This window comes from Manduca sexta, chromosome 14 (genome assembly GCF_014839805.1).
Source record: "Manduca sexta isolate Smith_Timp_Sample1 chromosome 14, JHU_Msex_v1.0, whole genome shotgun sequence".
Taxonomy (NCBI): domain Eukaryota; kingdom Metazoa; phylum Arthropoda; class Insecta; order Lepidoptera; family Sphingidae; genus Manduca; species Manduca sexta.
In genome coordinates, this window is record NC_051128.1 from 8,581,048 (window position 1) to 8,600,822 (window position 19,775).

General features: G+C 33.4%; 1 protein-coding gene across 1 annotated transcript in view; it reads left to right on the forward strand.

Moving 5' to 3' along the window:
- The window catches only part of LOC115447632 (dual oxidase maturation factor 1), a 62,260-nt gene that overhangs the window by 10,160 nt on the left and 32,325 nt on the right, over window positions 1-19,775 (forward strand). The window lies entirely within an intron of this gene.

A 19,775-nucleotide genomic window follows, 5' to 3' on the forward strand; every position in this document is an offset into this window, starting at 1 on the left:
ACTTACTTTTAGCCAATAAATAAACCTTTGAACTTACATCCAAAATAAACCATGAACCGTCTAAAATTTTGCGTTGCTTTAAAGTTATAAAACCCGTTTGTTGATTGAGGCCATCTTGACAAATGTTTCTGCAGTAAGAACAGCTTATTAATAACCTATGATAGTAATAAATAATCACACTTCTAAATATAAGTTAAAAACTAAGCGAAGTGGAAAAGGTCATTACGGGAGCAAAACCTTGGATGAAGAAAAATACATAGTAAGTATTGCAGTAATTATATACGTGCCAGTGTGAACAATGCATGTATTTATTTGAATCAACGTAATTATGCCGACAGAAACTGTGAACAAAATAAACAGCGAAGTTGCATAGATCTATCAACAAACTGGTTTCGATTCTACATAATTTCGAGCCAAAAATACCATTTATTTTGCATATCGCGTTCACAGATGATTTGGCGTTAAATAATGTTATAGATGCAAATAACTTTTCTATTTCATTATGCAACGAAGCGATAACGAGCCACAATGGTGTACAGAACACAATTAACAACAAAAGCGATGCTCGGAGTTTAGTGTACCACTTATCCAGCAGCTGATTTCGTGATGATATAATTGCTCGGCCGAATGACGTAAAATCTGGTAAAGCCCGCGGTGAAAGTGTCAATAACCACGGCATGAAACCCTGACACAAAGACGCGACCCATTACTAAGCCCCTACAATTACACCGTACGTAACCTCGAAAATATGCTCATACCGACAAACCGAGTAATGATGTTTGTATCCGTCGGGCAGAGGCGGAAGTTTAATGTCAGGGAAACTAAGTGACTCAGAACCGACCTTTAAAGGCGAATATTTAATTTTAAATTGATTTAATTATGTAAAATCAGTCGCATGTGAAAGAAAGTTGCTTTTGCATTCAAAATTACTCCATATCGTTAAATCTTTGGTGAGATCATCATGATTGACTGTTAAGGAAATAATTATATTCTAACGGAAACTAATTATTTTTCTTCATAGTTTAAAAAAGTTTCTTATTTTATGGCAGTATCTTATCAAAAATTTGTTACTGGCCCATGCTCACGGATCCGCCCGCGTGAAAGTATAATCTTCCAACCCCCATATCAATCCTTAACGGGAGAGTTTCGAAAAATCATATAAGAAACTTATCTCATAAACAATTTTATGGACTTTACACATCCTGAGATTTCGTGATTATTATGTAGGTAGTCGTCTCTATATCCGGTTCTTTTTTTAAAAAAAATCCTTATAATAATCCTCAGTAACTCATCCACCTAAGTGCAAAATTTATAAATACATACTTTACAGCAATTTAATATGTATCTGGTTTTAGACAATAACTAATAAAATAATTTTATCGCAGTGTAACATTCATAGAAAGCTATAAAAAGTTACGTTAGCGTTAACCGTCGCGTCTTGGTCGGCAGATTTGCATCAATCATGACCGTTTTGCTCGCACACCGGAACGCTCCGAGCGAACTCTGGCCTATCCAATGCCAGCTCAAACCATCCGTTATTATTTTCTTTTAAAGTTATATTCCAAACTTTTTCCTTGGCTGTGAACATCAAGTGTGTAAATAATAAATATTGTTCGAAACTGTTCTACCCTTAAGCAGCTACTGTCGTACATACATAATTATGTGCTATACACGCCATAGGTGTGTATATTCTATGACATACCTTGCAACATTCAGCGAGGTTTCAAGTTACGTGTGTATTTGCGCTTAAAATCGAAATGAGAGTTGTCTAAAAGAATTTGGAAGATTTGCGAAATCTACTAATTCGCAATAGGCAAATCTGTGATGTAACTTGAGGAAGACTCTGCCCTTGAATTAATTACAAAATTATTATAATGTAGCAGACATCAAATCTGTCGCCATTTGGGCCGGGTTGAGTTGAAACTGAAAATTACGATACAACATTGCGTAATCTGAAAACATACCATCCGAATTACGGTCTATTAGCTGGCAAAAAAATGAGTAAATAGATTTTTTGTGCGTTAGTCTAGTTACGTACGTATAAATTCCCCACCACGCCGTAGTATGTTGACGGCTATTATACATGTACGTGCAGTCTGTCCTATATTAAGAAAATGATCAATAATTTGATAACGGCATTATGTACAACTTTTTGTTTTAATTTAGTAATTTGAGCTTTTATATGCGTTAAAAAAATATTTACATGAGTTAATTATATCTATAGTAAAAAGTGTAAAAAACCATCTTACGACCTACAACACAGCAATCAATCATTTGAACATTTAATACCTTGTACTGAATACTGTCAACTGAATGGTTTTTCCCAAGTGTCTTGGCTTTATTGATAAGACCCATAATAAGAGATAAACATCCGGATCCGGATGCCAAATGGGTCATCATTATTGTGGCTAGGGTGCGGCGGAGCTCGCGCGCTTGCGCATCGTCCGTGGCTCTGTGCGGCGCGCCGTGCGTGCCATGGCCGTAGGCGTCTCACCTCGCCTCAATGTGCACTCAGCGCGCCTCATACCTTCTGAACCAAGAAAAAATATCTAATCATCGATCGTCGTATTAACAAACCATGATTTTCAAATGCAAAAATGCCCACGTTTACTTAAACTTAATAGATATGACCACTAGTAAATATTTAAAATTTTCGTTATAATTTAGTCCTATGATTTGGCCTCATAATAGTTCTCTCTTGCGTCGTATTCTTCAATATCGAGGGTCGTAACTTCCTTTCTGTATCACTTTCTCTTTAACAAGTTTTCTCCATCATAAAGTATAAAGATCTAGAAAAATAACAAATTTAATGCGACGTTTTAAAAATGTATTTATTCCTCTTACTGATAGAATAAACTGTCTTATCATAGACTTACTGGTAAATTAACTATTACTATAAATATTTCATATTGTACCTTACCTATACATACATTTAAAAAACGACCAAATAATTTAATCATCGAAAGATTTAAATACCAATAATAAATTCTACTTCATATTATATATTCAACTCTCTTTCTGTATCTATCCATATTGGATCTCCTTTCCGCCATTTGTAATAAATGACTATTCGAACATACCAAAATAACAACGGATAATTATTTTTAATAAATTACAAATTAACACTTATGGGTATAGGCTTTTTACTGTAGAAAAGATCTGTTTGTTCATATTAGTGCTCATATATTCTAACCCCGTCGCGCTCGTAGGAAACAATTACAGATAATCACAGAGATGTTTACTAGCATTTACATTCATCACAATGCACGCACACTTGGGCACAAATTGTGCATCTAATATTTGTCATTAAGGTAATACCTGATGGTTTACGATTTGCGTGCAAAGTTTCATTACTATGAATTCTCCAAAAACACCAATTATTGCCAATATTGAACGCAAATGACCTTCAGTTAAATAAAATAGTTGCTGTTGACCTACGTTGCTTTTTGTATAATAAATATTATTGACATTTGACATTGTGTATTTTAATTATTTACTTGTTTTTTTGTGTTTCTGCTGTGTATGGAATTGTCACAAAAAAACACAATTCTTACACAGTCAATAAACCAATTTGAAGAAGGTATATTAAAAATTATATAGTGAAATAGAAAGTTTTTTTATCTTTTTCAATGAAACCAAGTGTGTTAGATTAGGTAATCTTTTTATATATAATGATTATTGCATGTTTTTATCACCTCGCCCTATCTACTATAAACCTTTATACCATTATAAATTAAAATAGCATAAAAACTCGACACCATCAATATTGTTTATAGATAAACAAAAAACCTGTCTTCACAGATTAAGAAAGCCGACATTTAGACAAAAACTTTGTAAAGTCATGACCACGGCGTGTTCCAAGAAGCCATGTCTGTGGGCGCTGTTATGTAATGATGGAAGAAAGCGTTGTAATCGCGACATGCAGACCTCAGTAACGCGTGCCTTTGACAAACTGTTGCGACGACAATACACGTATTTGTAATGCGTGGTGCCCAGAAATACCGACCTCTTATGCAAGCTTTGACCCGAGAATTCTTTAGTGGCAAACAATGGTGCAGCATTAGGGTTTGCGTCTTGCCGTTGTTTTGGAGAATTGAGTTTCGCTTGAATAGGCAGGAATTCGGTGTCTTAATCTTTGACTTCAATTACATTTTCCACTGGTTAGTAACTGTCATTCCGTTTTAATTTAAGTAATATACAATATTTAAAGAAGCCATATTATATTTAAATATAAAAGAGAATATTATTCGCATTTGTAAATCAATAATGTATTGTAAAGACAGCTCCAGTAGGTTCATTGTCTATAACATCGTAATAAAGACCCAAAAAAGTAAGTAAGTAGTAAGTCGATACTCGATACCTAAGAATGTTATATTATTTTCTACAATGTTTCATCACAGAGTACTCCAGCAGATATATCTCAAACCATTACAATTTATTGCGTACGTACTTCCCTATTTTACTCATCACTTATCTTATACCACAAATTAATAATTTTCATTCCACTTTCTAGTGACCACTTGCAACTTAGACATGATTGTATTATGTAAGAAAGTTACAAAGTATAATAGTCAATATAGGGTATTAAATAGAACCTAAACTCCGTCACATCCAACATAAAAACACATTTGTGTTATTTTTACATAAAAGTTGCTTGCCTTGCCTATGTATATTTTCTTTGTTTACATAATAAAAGCTGCGTTCGGCTAAGTTCGGATAAGGGGTGGGATCGTATAATGTAAAAATACTAAGAAATTATTATTTTCTACTTTTAGCCACATAGGCAGCAACGCCGCACGGTTTGTTTGTATCCCGCCCGAAATGTGGAGAACATGTGTAGTATGCGCACAATATAGGGAAACACAAATTCCATTTTACTCTTCTTAAAACTGATCCCGACTTCTACTTAGTTTTATAGAATTACCATACGAGCTTTAGAATCGTTATTAAAACGTAGTCCGAATTTATTCTGCGAACATCTGATCGTTTCTAAAGGTTTTAAATGTCTATAAAAATACTGTGATCTATTTTTAAACTTACACAGGGAGAATTAAAAGATTGTCACATAGAGTAGTTTTAATAATAACTAGTTTGATGTTTAAAATGCCGGTATTGACTTACCCCCTTATTCATAAACGTTTTTTATCTAAGGACGAAGTAAAGCTGTGATAACAAGACTGTTTCTCAGTGCCCAACGGCACTGAGAAATAGACATAGGGCCGTTGTGATTGGTTATTATTGTTGTATTTCAATATTAGCCAATCACAACAGCCCTACGTCTACGCACTGCGAAGACTGCCATGCCGTCAGCACTGAGAAACAGACTTGTTATCACAGCCTTACTCGGTCGTTAGAAAAATAACGTCTATGAATAAGGGGGTCAGTATTTTAAAAGCAAAACTATATTTTCAAGCCGCCTCTTACCCCATCAAAAAACCGCCCGAACTGAACCGAATACATCTTGTAAGTTTCCTAGTTTCTGTATCTAAATTTTTAATTATTTAAAAAAATATAGTCTAAATTATACTCCTGCTATCAATATAAATTACTGTGCTATGAAAGCTTGAACTGTCCCATAAAACTAGCTAATTCATATAATTTAAAACGCCGCAACTAGCAACGCTATTTAATTGAAACTCTCATGCGGTATGGATCCTACTGTTAAATCTATAAACAATTTTCGAAGTATCACCTTCACTCTTATAATTTCGACGCTTATTTATTTTAGCATTTAGACAAACTTCCTTGACCTATCCCAATATTACAATTTACTCCTATACCGTATATTTTATTGCCAATCCTAATAAGCTACTCGTAAATAACTTATAATCGACAATTTGATAGGTATAGCGCAATGAGCGGCCTCTCCTCGTACTTAGATAATTATCTCGTTTCAAATGTTTCATTATCTCCGATGCTGTTATCTGTATTTCTCAAATGTTAGTAGCAATTATGTGATTCGAAAAGATAGACCAGATACACGATAAAGAATATTTTAATACTTAAATGTCGAGATACCTGTTTGGCTAAAGGTCAACTACGGAAGCGATTCGACGCCAATGGGTCATGTGTGCAAGTTATTATGTACGAAGAGTCCTTCACCTCAACTATAAATTGTTGAAGATGAGCATCATGCTGTGGAATATTCATTAGAGTTATATAAAAACTATAGTTACACGTTGAACCTAGTAGAACCCACATATATATTGTTTTTGCATTCTCAGTTGTTAAGTGACATCAATCTTACGGCTCCGAGGTCTATTGACAATGCTTAGAACAATTTAGCAAGAACAAAAATACCCACAACTTTAAAGGTTGATAGTAGTATTGAAATCGCAATTCGAAGTCCGCATTCTACAGAAACATAATTCCTTAATGCAATTATTTCCCGATAAAGGGTAACATTTACCACAGGTTATACGCAACGGTAAATAAACTTTAGCCAATAATTTACTAAAGATTGTTCGGTCAGCTGTATTTTAGGATACAAATATAAGGATTAACATACAAACTACTTGACATTTTATTATAAATGTCAAACAAGTGCATTGGGATTTTAAGACTTCTTAAATTGATGGTTAAGTTCCGCACTTGAAGCGTCACTAGGTGTCCAATAGCATCATGCTAAATATAAAAAATATTATACTTTAACCGCAGTTAAATTTCAATAATCAAAACTGTATGTATTTATTTATTTTACACTCAATATTTACCTTAATCTTAACCATATTATATTCCGTTTGTAAAATTAACAAATTAATTAAAACAAAATAATATTCTAGTCATTTGCAACTCCTACGTAAAAGGTTTACGTTACGTTTACGTTTAAGATATAACGATCAGTCTCAGTAATTGAGGACTTAATTTCAGTAACAAACCTCTAACTAATAATGATTACTAAATAATCATTTAATATTACATTCATAGCAATATACTAATTACTAGGGTTTTTGATTTATCTATTTAATAGCTTTTAGCCAAATAACGCACAAATAAATTGTTAAACCAAACGCTAATGCATGTACGACAAAGATTACGTTTGCAAAGTGCGTGGGTGAAGGCATGTTGATGACCTTTGATAAAATAGTTACAAGACTAATTCCGAATTTATTTAAATAAATTGTATTGGAAATAAGAGCGTTATTCTGAAACGAATCTAATTGTAGATCATTTGAAATGAAAAATGAAGCTCATAAGTTTTGTAATTTACTGAACCGATTTATGGTAATATTCAGGCGCGCTCCGGGCAAGCTTAAAGAGATTTGCTTAAGTCATGTATGTGGCACGATTTTGATAAATGATACAAACAAATTGCAGGCGTGCAGTCAATACTGTGCGGATAAAGTAAAAATTATAACTCCATATTTAGAGTCGGCCATTAATAAATTCCAACTGCCAAGTATGGAGATTGCCCACATTCATGTCTCCGGAAAGGTATAATATCCGTGTCTGGTCGAATCAGAGAGTTTCATTAAATTCTGAATGATTAGTTAAAGACTTAAAGTGATGGGGCAATAAGGTATCTTCTCAAAGCACCTATGTCCAGGTAGTTCAGAATTAAATATATAGCTGAACAACTTAAAATAAAATTATACAAATTGCTTTTACAATACTTATAGGGTCAAATTGCTGGTATCAGTTCGTAAAAGACGTGACTTCGACCGTTATTTACGTTACAGACATAAGTTACTAAAATCAGTAACAACCATATCCTTTCAAACTCCGATTAAATCAATGATTCAGATACGATTACAGGTTAAAAAGTAAATGATAAACAAAGATAATCACAATTTAATGACGCGGCATTATTTTTTACACGATGACGATAAAGTTACCCCTCTGCACCTGATGGTAAGTGGAGTAGGGTGCAATAGAATGTCGACTGAGGAGAGATGATTATCCCTCAGCAGTCGATACAAATGCCGGCCTGGGGCCTTATTCTCTATCGCGCCCGTTATTTTGACAGTGCGTAACAAGCACGTAACACAACGCATCATGTTTAGGACTATAGAAATTTGACTTACAGAATACCATTCCACGCACATTTCTCGAAGATAACATGACACGTCCGCGTTACGTGTTTACACTATCATACAGAATAAGGGCCCTGTTGGGACTGAATACGCATAGGACGATCCCGGAACACGACACATTTACGTGGACCATTATGGCGGGTTTTAACACCTTGTATACGGTAGTTGCTATCCGAGCGGGTATAAAATATATCCTAACACCAGCAAATATATGTATTATACTGATGAATGACCTGTCACGGAATAATAAAGGTTACTCTCGTACAAACTTAATGGGCCCATGAAAAAATTTACTCATATCCATTAGGAGCGCTTTAATTGATGCAATTATCCACGTGTACAAGCTTATACGTTGATTAGCGATAGAAAAACATTAATGCGATCTTTATGCGAAAGAAATATATTGCAAAAAGGTTTACGGTATAAATACTATTAAAATAAATTAAAAATGTTTTTATGATTGTAGACAAAATCCGGTAAAATAAAGTACATTCATAATTCGAATTTAATGTACGGGTAATATTTTTTAAAGAAACACAATGTAGTTAATAAATAATTAACATTACTCAGAACAAAGTGCCCTTTAAGTCAAATATATTCGAAATGGTACCATTAAACCAAAATATTCAGTCTTGTCCAACACCACGATATTATGCATAACGTTGGAACTTAGAAAAGTGCAATAACTGTTCTTACGAACATACATCCAACACTAGTCCCGACATATAATTCGATAGACCAATATCGCTATACTTAACACAATATCTTATATAAATATTAATCAAATAGTGACTAAAATATCCCCTATAGAGACGGGGTTAGGATATAAATAATATAACAAGAATTGCAAACGTCATCATACACTCAGTAAGAACCTTACGGTAGTCATTTTACTAATATCGGACGCAAAAGATTAATGATACAATCAGCAAACAACTGTTGATTACCAGCATATCATAACTTTCTTCCCATACATGTGAACCGACGTTACATGATATATCGAACTATTGACAACCTTCGTGTCGCAACAGTAGATGAGTCAGCTATATGGCGAGAATCTACGGTTTCATTCATTCATTCCCGAAAATATTTTGTGTAGGGTTTGACTGTTAAGAGTTCGATCATAAGTCCTACGTAGTTCCTAATACCTGTAAGGCGAAAATCGTAGTGTTAAAATAGAATCACAGGCGTAACAACTGATTGTGTAAAAATATACCTTAATCTCAGGAAATAAGGTAAAGTTGCTTGTTTTGTGAAGCAAATACATTCGCTTAGAAACTCAGACACTTGCGCAATAAGCGTGAACATTTCGCACATGCGATTCTTATTTACACTTTCTTTATTTTCTAAAATTTAATAAATTATAGCGTCGCCATACCGCGATGGTGTTAAGTAACCACTGTTACGCTTAATACAAAATTTGCATCGGCTGCAATATCAAATTAGATCACTTCGTTGCGTAGTTTAATTCATAATATTTACGCCTTAAAGTATTGATTTGGGATTAAATGCAAAAACAACCAGAAAATAATGCAGGAACTCAGATGAAATTAATAATTTTATCTTCTATATACAAGTGCCATTTCAGACAAAAGATATCAACGCGTGAGCTAAAATATTTATATACTAAGGTGTGTCTTGCCAGCAAGGTAACGCTTAACGCTCGATAACGTGCTCTAAGTTAGTCTCGCAGTCCGGAGCACAAACACTTAACACTAAGTAAATCAAGTAAATAAACCACCAGATTCCTAAACAAATTGCATTAAAAATTACACCTTGTTGCAATATTGACAAACAGAGGAAGGTCAAAGTATTGACTCTTTAAATGGTTTTCTTTCATCCGTCACTTTCGTAATCGGAGTGCCCTTTGGTTTGTGTACCTTCGTGATTATTTACTTTTCCTTAAATCATGGGATTTACACTTGTAATTTCATTATACCTTAAACAAATATTTTGCCAAGAAGTACAAGTAAATAAGGTGTTCTTACCTCTTAATGTGCTCAAAACAAAGTAAAACCCCGTCTCTCATTTCTCGATATCTTCACCCTTTTGTAACTGTCATTGGTGTGCTACAAGCATAAACAACAAAATTATTTTGCCAGTAGATTAGATCCACAAATCTTGGAATATGAGCACTAAGCCGACGGCCTCCAATGGCGCCAATACTATACCCATATACAAAATATAAGGTCGTTTAAATCTCCTTATTGCATTAAATACGCTATAAGCTAAGCGGTAGCTTACTTTTATTATGTAACACGAGACAGACACTACGTTCCCTCGTATATAATTTGCTAATCTGAAACTCCACTTGTCAAGTATATTATAAACAGTATTTCCAGCAGAAAAGCCAACATTAAAATAATTGTATGGGGAGCCTGGCTGTTCCAGTAATCAGTGATGTCATGACGCGTGACTGACACTTGCCAATGATTACTGCGCCGACTAACAAATGGCTTAGTGTAAAAAATGCATCAATCTGCGCAGATCCGAATCGTGCGAATGAGTCGTGCCTACAGAATTACATACGAGCTTAAAAAAATAATAATCATGGCTTACATAATGCTGTGAATATTTTCAGGACTTAATATTGTAATAGCTTTAATATTGTTATAATATGTAAAAAGTCCGACGTAGGTCATATGGATGTACTATGGTTCTTTTCCAGTCCTTAAACTTACCCTGAAATATGAATTTTCCCGAAAACTGTCAAAATATTATTTAGAAAGTTTATACCATGCATAGATTTTATGAAGTTGCGTTGATAGCATTACCTAAAGTCGTAATGAAACAAAATAATAATAAAACATTACTCACAAGAAATAACACCCAAGTTTTTATAAATTCTGAAACATCACAAGCATTAAGTACCGGTGATGTTTATGATGATTAACATTACAATACAATGTGACAAAAAGCATGACAGCAATAAAAGACAATAACATTCAGATTTCCCAAAAAACAACTGATTGCAGTGAAATTGTAATATCCACAACCTTGCTCTTTCTCTATTTGGAGCCTAGATTATATAATAATATCAACTATATGTTATATACTGTCCCAAAGCTAAACAAGCACTTCCTCTACTACAGGGGTTTATGTCTCAGACCACAGTGCTGAGCTAGCATGCGACTGTGTAATTAATACTATATTTAATTTATTTACGAAATTAAGGTATTCAAAATCAGAATGAGCAAATTTTAAATTCTCAGCCAATGCTATAATCACAAAACAAGAACTCTTAAAGTCTTTAGTACCTACAGACAAATCTTTGAATGCAAATCAACTTCAGTCTGGCAAGTCTTTGTCCAATAACCAGAAATAAGCTCACACGATCGAAGCGACGAGTTTCGCATCGTCGGTATGCTACCTGAACCATAATTACTGGGCGGTTGTAGACCGATAATTACTTATTGCCTTTGATCGGATTCGTGATGGCATTTTCTGATCGCATTTATATTTCATTTTGTGATTTTCGTGAACAGTTATAATTCGTTCTCGTATTCGTCTCAAAACCAGTTATTTCAAAAACTTGTCAGCCGTAGCTAGATACTCGATTAGGTTTATGCTTAAGAATTATCTCCAGTTTTATCTAAAACGTACATCGCATTGACGATGCCTTATTTCTTACACTGTTTATCGCCCACAGCAACTTCGTGACAGATTCAGATTAAATGTGCTGCCTACGACACTATCTTTTGACTAAGTCTTAAGGCCGACCAAAAAACCCAACCAAACCGAACAAGTATAAAATTGTAACATTCGTCTTCGAACTCACTTAACAAAAGAGTGTTATAACATTCAACGTATGTGATGTTTGATAATGATTTCCAAGTGATTTGGTTGTAATTTGCAATTTAGTCTGATTCCGTTTTATATGGCCACAAAATTAACAAACTTAAAGGATCTTTCTTGTCTATGTTAACGGGCCCTACCAGAACCTCAGGCTCACGATATGCAAACGAATTAATCAAATTTAGAGCAAGGTAAGTTATGTACGTTTTAACCGCCAAAATATATCTTTAGTAAAGAAGCAATGAATATTTTCAAAAGAAAAATCACTTTTATGTAGGCTCTATATACTTCTTCTTTATGAAAATCACTACCTACCTTGCGTATGTTTAATAGTTTGTATCATAAACAATTCAAAGACACGCGTTAGAACATTCTAGAAGCACGGAAGCGCCGCACTTTCCTGTTCATTCGTGTCCAACTGATGAGGTCAAGCCGTGCACCTTTTAAACACCGCATCGCAGACACCGGCGCCGATCGGCCCAAGGTAACTGGATTAGAATGCCATTGACTGTCTCATAATATGATAATTTATTAGAGCGTGCTTCGAAATTCACTATATCCCTTTATGGTCTCACATACAAGTTTATGATGATCATTATCTAAGATTTTGAGATAGAAACTTGGAAATTGCATTACGGCTGGTGATTGTATCGCGTACGTCTAGTGTTGTACAAGTGCACGAAGCCTCGCCGAATTATAATTCATACATATTTGAAATGTATAAAGTAATTTATGGAAATGATCATCTTGAATATCTCATTTTTAATTAAGATGTATAATAGTTTGATATTTAAACAATTATGCTTAGAAACTTTTACCTTTCGTTTATTAAATGAATAATCACATTTTAAAGACATTGGTAAAGTATCGGTATTCAAATAAAATAAATTAATAATTAACAACAGCAACACTCTCTAGCAACGAAAGAGCAATACAATGTCAAACACAATATAGAATGTCTAACAACATAGTGACCTTATAATCCTTTCCACAAATAAATTCACGTCAATCTTCGGGCTAGGAAAGTCCAATTTTAATAATACGTTGCCATAATTATTGTAACATTTTCGTTCTCCGATAAGAAAATTGGTAAACACGCTTTGTCCAGAATAATATTATGTACGTACAGTCACCCACATAAATACCTGAATAAATTCAAAATTCCAAATCGCCTATACACTTTCGTGTTCTTACCGATATAGTTTTTTATTCACTAAAATAAAAAAGGATACTTCACACAAAGAAAAACTAATGTTTCAATTAAACTTAACTTGTATAGCCGATTTGTTTTGAATGCGTTTAGCTGCTTTTATGGCTGACTGTACATTCGAGAGGATATTTCACAAGAGCAACCTCGCGGAGTGAACGAGCGTGATTCAGCAAGCGGATCAGATGACAGGCAACTTTATACTTATTATTCTAAGAGCACTTTCGTTCTGCTTCTTTGTGCTAGAGTTGTTTTGGTGAGGACACTGTTTGAAAGAACTTTGTGCATAGAAGATTTTTATTAGCTGAATGATATTTTTAGCCTATACAGTTCAAGGTATTTTATACCCAGATAGCTTGCTGTTTATTATATTCTACGTGTTGTACATTTAGATAACATGTTTATTTAAGAATTTCCTTGGAAATAGTTTTTTTTTAAACTGTTAATGTGGAATAACAACATCATTGTACATACGTACACTGTAATTAAGAATAAGTATTAAAATGGAAATATATCTAATTTATGAATGGACAAATGCCAGAGCGACTTCGATAAGAACACTTTGTGCGAAGGAGTGAGTGATGGTGTGCAGAGCAGTTACGTGAACAAAGATTTCAATAACAATTATGCATTTTGCTTGAAGGATAATGACACATTTAATGACCCTCACAATCATCATTTGTAAACAAATAATAATATACAAACAACACAAACAGTAACGTCAAAAGTCGTCTTAAGTGTCATGTTGTGAACAACTATAAAATCATAATCTCAACAATCATTAAACGTGGAAACATACCGCTTACTTGATGACATTCACATATTTTTTGTTGGAACACTTATATCTATGTTGAATGAGCATACCCTCCATACATGAATGTACTGAACCGAAATGCCAAATATTAAATATAAATATCTTGAAGGTAGAATATTATAATAAAATAACAATTTGGCTCATTACAAAACATATCAAAGGCCAAAGCCTTAGACAAAACTATTACGAATCAAAGACATTACTCTTTGCTTCATCACTGAGATCTTAGATATAAAGTGATTCTGCAAACAAATAAAATATAGGAAATATATATTTATAAGAATGTAGGAAAAAGAGACAAGAAAGCTAAACCATGGGAACGAATCATGCAAAGTTAAATAAACTTAAACATAAGAATATGCCAAATGCTTAACTCATAGCTTGTTTGCAGTCATTTTCGGTTAGTTTACAAACTAATTAATCTTAGAAGTGATGAGAAGTCAAAAAAAATAATTGTAATGTAATGGGAAATTTTAAGAATTTTCCACCTTGCTGTCTTTTAAGGCTGATTTTAGCCAAAATAGCCCCCATGAAGGACTATGTTTTTTTTTTATGAATATGTACGTTGAGAGTCTGGAGATGTTTTTGATTTATCTTAGAACCACGAAAACACCTGTTTAGGTTTTTAAATTTAAAGAAGAAAATTTAAGTCATAATTCATAGAACATAAGTTTTTCACTTTACACCTACATTTTCATAGTTTTTATTAAAGTTACGAAGCTGATTGTTTTTAGCAAAAAAGTACAACTAATGAAAATTTTGTTGCAATAAAAAAATCTCGAATAAGTCTTCTACTTTTTTAAAAAGAAAACATTTAATCGGTGAAATCTATTTTTTTTAAAAAATTCAGAAAGGTATTCATAACTCGAAAACTATGAAAAATCGCGGAACATACATGGGGGTGATTCGGATACCCCAAATGGTGCTCTATCTCTGGACCTCCGCTTGACACTACTTTCTGGGACACCCTGTATATATAGATACGTGAAACAAAATCTTTGTACCCCTTTTTAAGCCTATTTCACGCACGGAGGAGAATGAGATTTGACATGATTAAAGTTCATATAGAGCAAGAATGCAGAAATGTAAAATTGATGTATAATAATGTATAATACGTATTACAACAAATATATTAAATTCGAATTTCAACCACTGAAAGACCGCTTATATTATTTATGACGCCAAAACTCTCACTTAAATCTCATATAAGTTTTATAATAAACGTCATCAAGTTAGTTATAAAATCAAATACGCTAATTGCCCCGTATTTTGATCGATACCAAAATACCTATATGCAAGTGGCACTTATGATCCCTTTTATTGTACAATTATGTATATCGTTTTACGTTTTTGGACCTCCCTGAATTTAGAATGAAGTTTATTTCAAGTATATTTTGAACAATAAAATTTTGTAGGAACTAAAAATTAAATAAATATGCTACAAAAATATGTTAATATAAAGGAATTATAAAAAAATTAAAGGTATACAGAAATTATTATTACCTTTAAGAGAGAGACATAGATATCAGCTTTTTGTCGACTGTCGTTTGAATAACTTTATTTTTTCTTTATTTATTTTGTTAGTATAGCTTATAAATCTAAACATGTCGATATAAGGAAACGTGAAGTACCTACTAGTTTTCCAAACTTTTTTGCTTGTCCACATTCGAGACATTTATTCCCTTTATTATTGATTATTTAGTTTATCTTAAAACGAAAAACTCCATTTGACTAACCGTATAATTCGTATTATACCCTCAATTTTTCAGTACAATAGGTGTTTGCATACTCGAATTCTTCCTTTAACCTCGTCATACGCTTGAGACTTAATGTTATCTTTTCATCTTAAGCGACAGTTCCGGAGCATTAAGTTACTGCCGCGTTGCTTTCGCCATCCAATGTCACTTAGTATTTTCGTTCCTTGTTGCCAAAGTTACACAGGTGCTATTTGCATTACCTCAATAATTTGTAAATTACCTACGTAACTAGACTTGTGCAAATTGTGTTCTAAAGATCTATATTCTTACTTTTGTAATAATTGTTACCTATGAACGTAACATGAAAACTGATTGGTCATAGGCTTATAAATCAAGTTACTTGCTTTCGGCATTCAGTCTATAAACTTAAAATATTATTGACTTAAAATTACAAAGCGGGATGTAGAATTGCACGGAAAAAAATAGAGCATAAGTAATTATGTTAAGAAAATATCTTAAAGCCGAATAAGCGGTGTTTATTTAAGCAATATAAGCGAAAATACTTCGCCTATAACAATGACACGGTATGACAGCAATCAGAGAACCGAAAGTAAGTACGAATAATGCCACTGAAAAATAAAGCTCGAGTTATGAATCCGGTTGCGAAATTAGCTTTATATTAAATTTTTGAATACGGAATGATGTTGACATATCTCTGCCCGTTTCAATGGGTATTGCAAGACCTAAACATGACGCCACAATGTCAGCTTAATGCCAAACAATAGAGTTCAAATGTGAACATTTGTGTGCATGTCATTCAGAAGTACGTGCGCGAAAAAAGCTTATAATCTGCTTGGAATTAAAATAGGTAAGAAATGAAATGGTAAATAAATTTTACTGACCTACATAACAAAATTATGGGTGAATAGTTATATAAGTGGAAATATTACGACGGCCCAAAAATGGCACAAAAACAACCATTCCTAGTAACTAATTTGTATTTGGACTTCGCCTTGGCCTTAGTTAAGCAATTCAAGTCGCAAATTGAGCCGCCAACTATAACCGCAACTAAATTTCTACACCTTACTACGATACACGATGTCTACACCTGATGTTTCAATTACTAAAATATTTTTGAATGCACTAACCCACAAGCAACGAGGATAAGGATTGGCGCACACGGACAGACGGCTCGCGGGGTTTTTAATTTATTTTGAATTTAAAAAAAAAAACAAAGTAATATGTTGTGTTATATGTATATGTTTATATAAGTCCACGCCACATATGTATAAGGGTTGTCCAGCTCGGACCTTGAAGGCTACAAAGTCTTCGTAACATTGTGAGTAAAATCTAACAAATAATCGCGAAAGCATCAGTATAGGAGTTTATTTTAATGAACAATAAACATAAGAAATCAATAAGCAAATTTAATTTGTATACATCTAGAAAATTTATATTCCTGGCAAGTCTTGCCTTTGCAAAGAAAAATAGTCTTTATTCTATTAAAAAAAACATACACACACAAATACTAATTGCTCAACCCTCGAATGGAACGCCCTCGCTGGTCTCACAACCTAGTAAAACGAATTAAAAAGCATCTAACACTTTTCTGGCAAATTGTACTGAACCCATCTTAGATATGTCTTCACACAATATAACCAATTCATTTGTAAAGGAAATCAACGTGGCCTTGCCACAATAGGAAGTGAATAATAATTGTTATTTACTTGTCTATCTATTGATTATGCCAAATAGAAAGGTCAACCGCTTCGTTCGATTCCGTTTCCGAGTTGCGAACTTCGAGTGAACAAAAATGATTGGTTAAATGAATATATTCCATATTAATAGATACATAAATCACGATAATATATTTTTTCCTATAAAATATACGTTACCATCATCAATACATTGTTTTGTGGAAATAATTTACATAAAATATATAAATTCAAATCAAAGCTGGCGATAGCCTAGTTGGGAGTGGAACGGAGTGCCGAGACGAATGTCCTCAGGTTCAAAACTCAAGGGCACGCACCTCTGACTTTTCCAAAGTTGTGTGAGTATAATTATTTCTTATGTTTACGCGAATGTCAGACAATGTAATAAATTAGTTTTCGGATTGTATCCCAGTTTTTATATTTTAATTTTCTCCCGAGGTTTCGAAAATTGAAGCCCCGATTCTGGGTAGACTGAGTTGTGGGTCGTTCATCCAAATCCATGTTACAATATGTATGTACATTTTAAAATTGTACGAAATTTAAAAAAATTGCTAATTTCGGTCCTATCTACACAGAATTAGTTGACAACGTCTTTAAGTCAAGCAGCCGGCCTTTTGTCTTCCGATTTAATTATGTGAGTATTCTTTGCTATTTATCGCTTGCTTTAACGGTGAAGGAACACATCATGAGAAAACCTGCATAGCTGAAAATTCTCTATAATTATGTTAAGGATATGTGAAGTCTGCCTATGCGCACTAAGCCAGAGTAGTGGTGGACTAAGGTTTAATCCCTCCCAGTAAAAGGAGGCCCCTGCCCAGCTGTGGGAAAATATATAATATAGAGCTGGATATTATTATGTAAATTATTATAGTTAATAAATAATAATTATTAGCTGCTCTGAAGATTTTTCATTTAAATAAAGGGTTTTATTACTAAGTTTACAATTCTTTACTAAACTTACAAATCAAAACCGAACATTGATCGTTGTCAGGACCAAAATATGTTAATTTCTACATCCTCTATTCATAATATATTTATGATGACTCACATATTATGGTACTAAGGTACAAGCAACCAATAACATTAATGACTCAAATTAGGCGATATTTTGCAACCGGCAACGGTAACTCTTCGGAAATCCACACTGACGTCATTTTAACGATTACGTGTTAATGGAATTCCAGTAAAGAATCGTGCAGATTCTCACCCTATTTCAATAACAAATCCGGTTAAGATAATGTCCATAAGTAAGATGAAAGGATGAAATAACATACAATCTTATATTTAAATATTAGGAAATACCTACACGTAAGCTCACGCCTGTAACTCTGAAGAAGTAGCCAAGGTCTAATTTATATATAGTTATATAAAGTTTATAAGTATATAAAGTTTTACCCAGCAATACGTTGTACGTAAATTTCAATCCCAGGCTACAGACGTATAGTATTTAAGGTAATACAAAAATGAAACAAATATTAATTTTCCGATCTATTGTTTCATTTCAAGTTTAAACATCGTATATATAAGTATTGATATTTTCATCGAAACTATAAAATATTGCATGGCTCAATTCATAAGGAACAAGCGCATTAATTATACTGCCATAAAAATACAAGTTATCTTGAATATAACATCAATTGAAGTAATTACCCCGAGCCTTGGATAAAATACGAAATTATATAACCATGCCAATTAAGCATTACTCATTTGATGACCCTATGTTATGCCTGACTCGTAGGGTTGTCACGTGTGTGCCTGTTATACGTGAACAGAAGCACGCGCGCCGACACGCGTGTGCGCACATGTTTGAAAACACATCCTATTGTGGATAATATCGCTTCGTATTTCAGATAACTGATATGACCTGATCGACCTATCGATACTGCCTGTGTACAGCAGCCATGAACTATGAAATCAATTATTAGTGAGTACTTGATTGCAACAAAAAATTCTATTTTACCATTCGTGCTGTTAAAACCATGTAGAAAAGCGATCTGAAAAATATGCTTGTAATAGCAGAACAAAGGACAAGCCAGCAACCAGTGCGAACAATATAATTTTCCTCTAAATATTGGTTATTATTAACATAACGCCAGTAATACAAAACCGCTTTATGTGGTGTATGAATATTAGAAGGGTTAACCCCAAACAGGTAAGAGCTCAGAGATAGATCGATTTCAGGTTAAAATGTTGAATATACTTAGTTCTTTTTTTTAAAAAAAGTCCCCTCGATTTTTAATTGTTTTGTCCTAAATTCCTTAAGCACGATGAATGAGTGTTTTTCCGGTCCTATGAATATAAAACCTTTGGAACTCAGTTCACGAAATACCCAAATCTTTATTAACTTTAAAGGTTATAGAAACACAAAACACTAGAGATAACTTAATCATTGCAGTTATTGTCCTTTGTTTACTTTGGAATGTCAATTATATGTTATGCATTCAGGTTCATGAAAAATAACCTGTGTTTTTTATCATATAATTGAGATGATTATAATCAAGCCATACGCATACC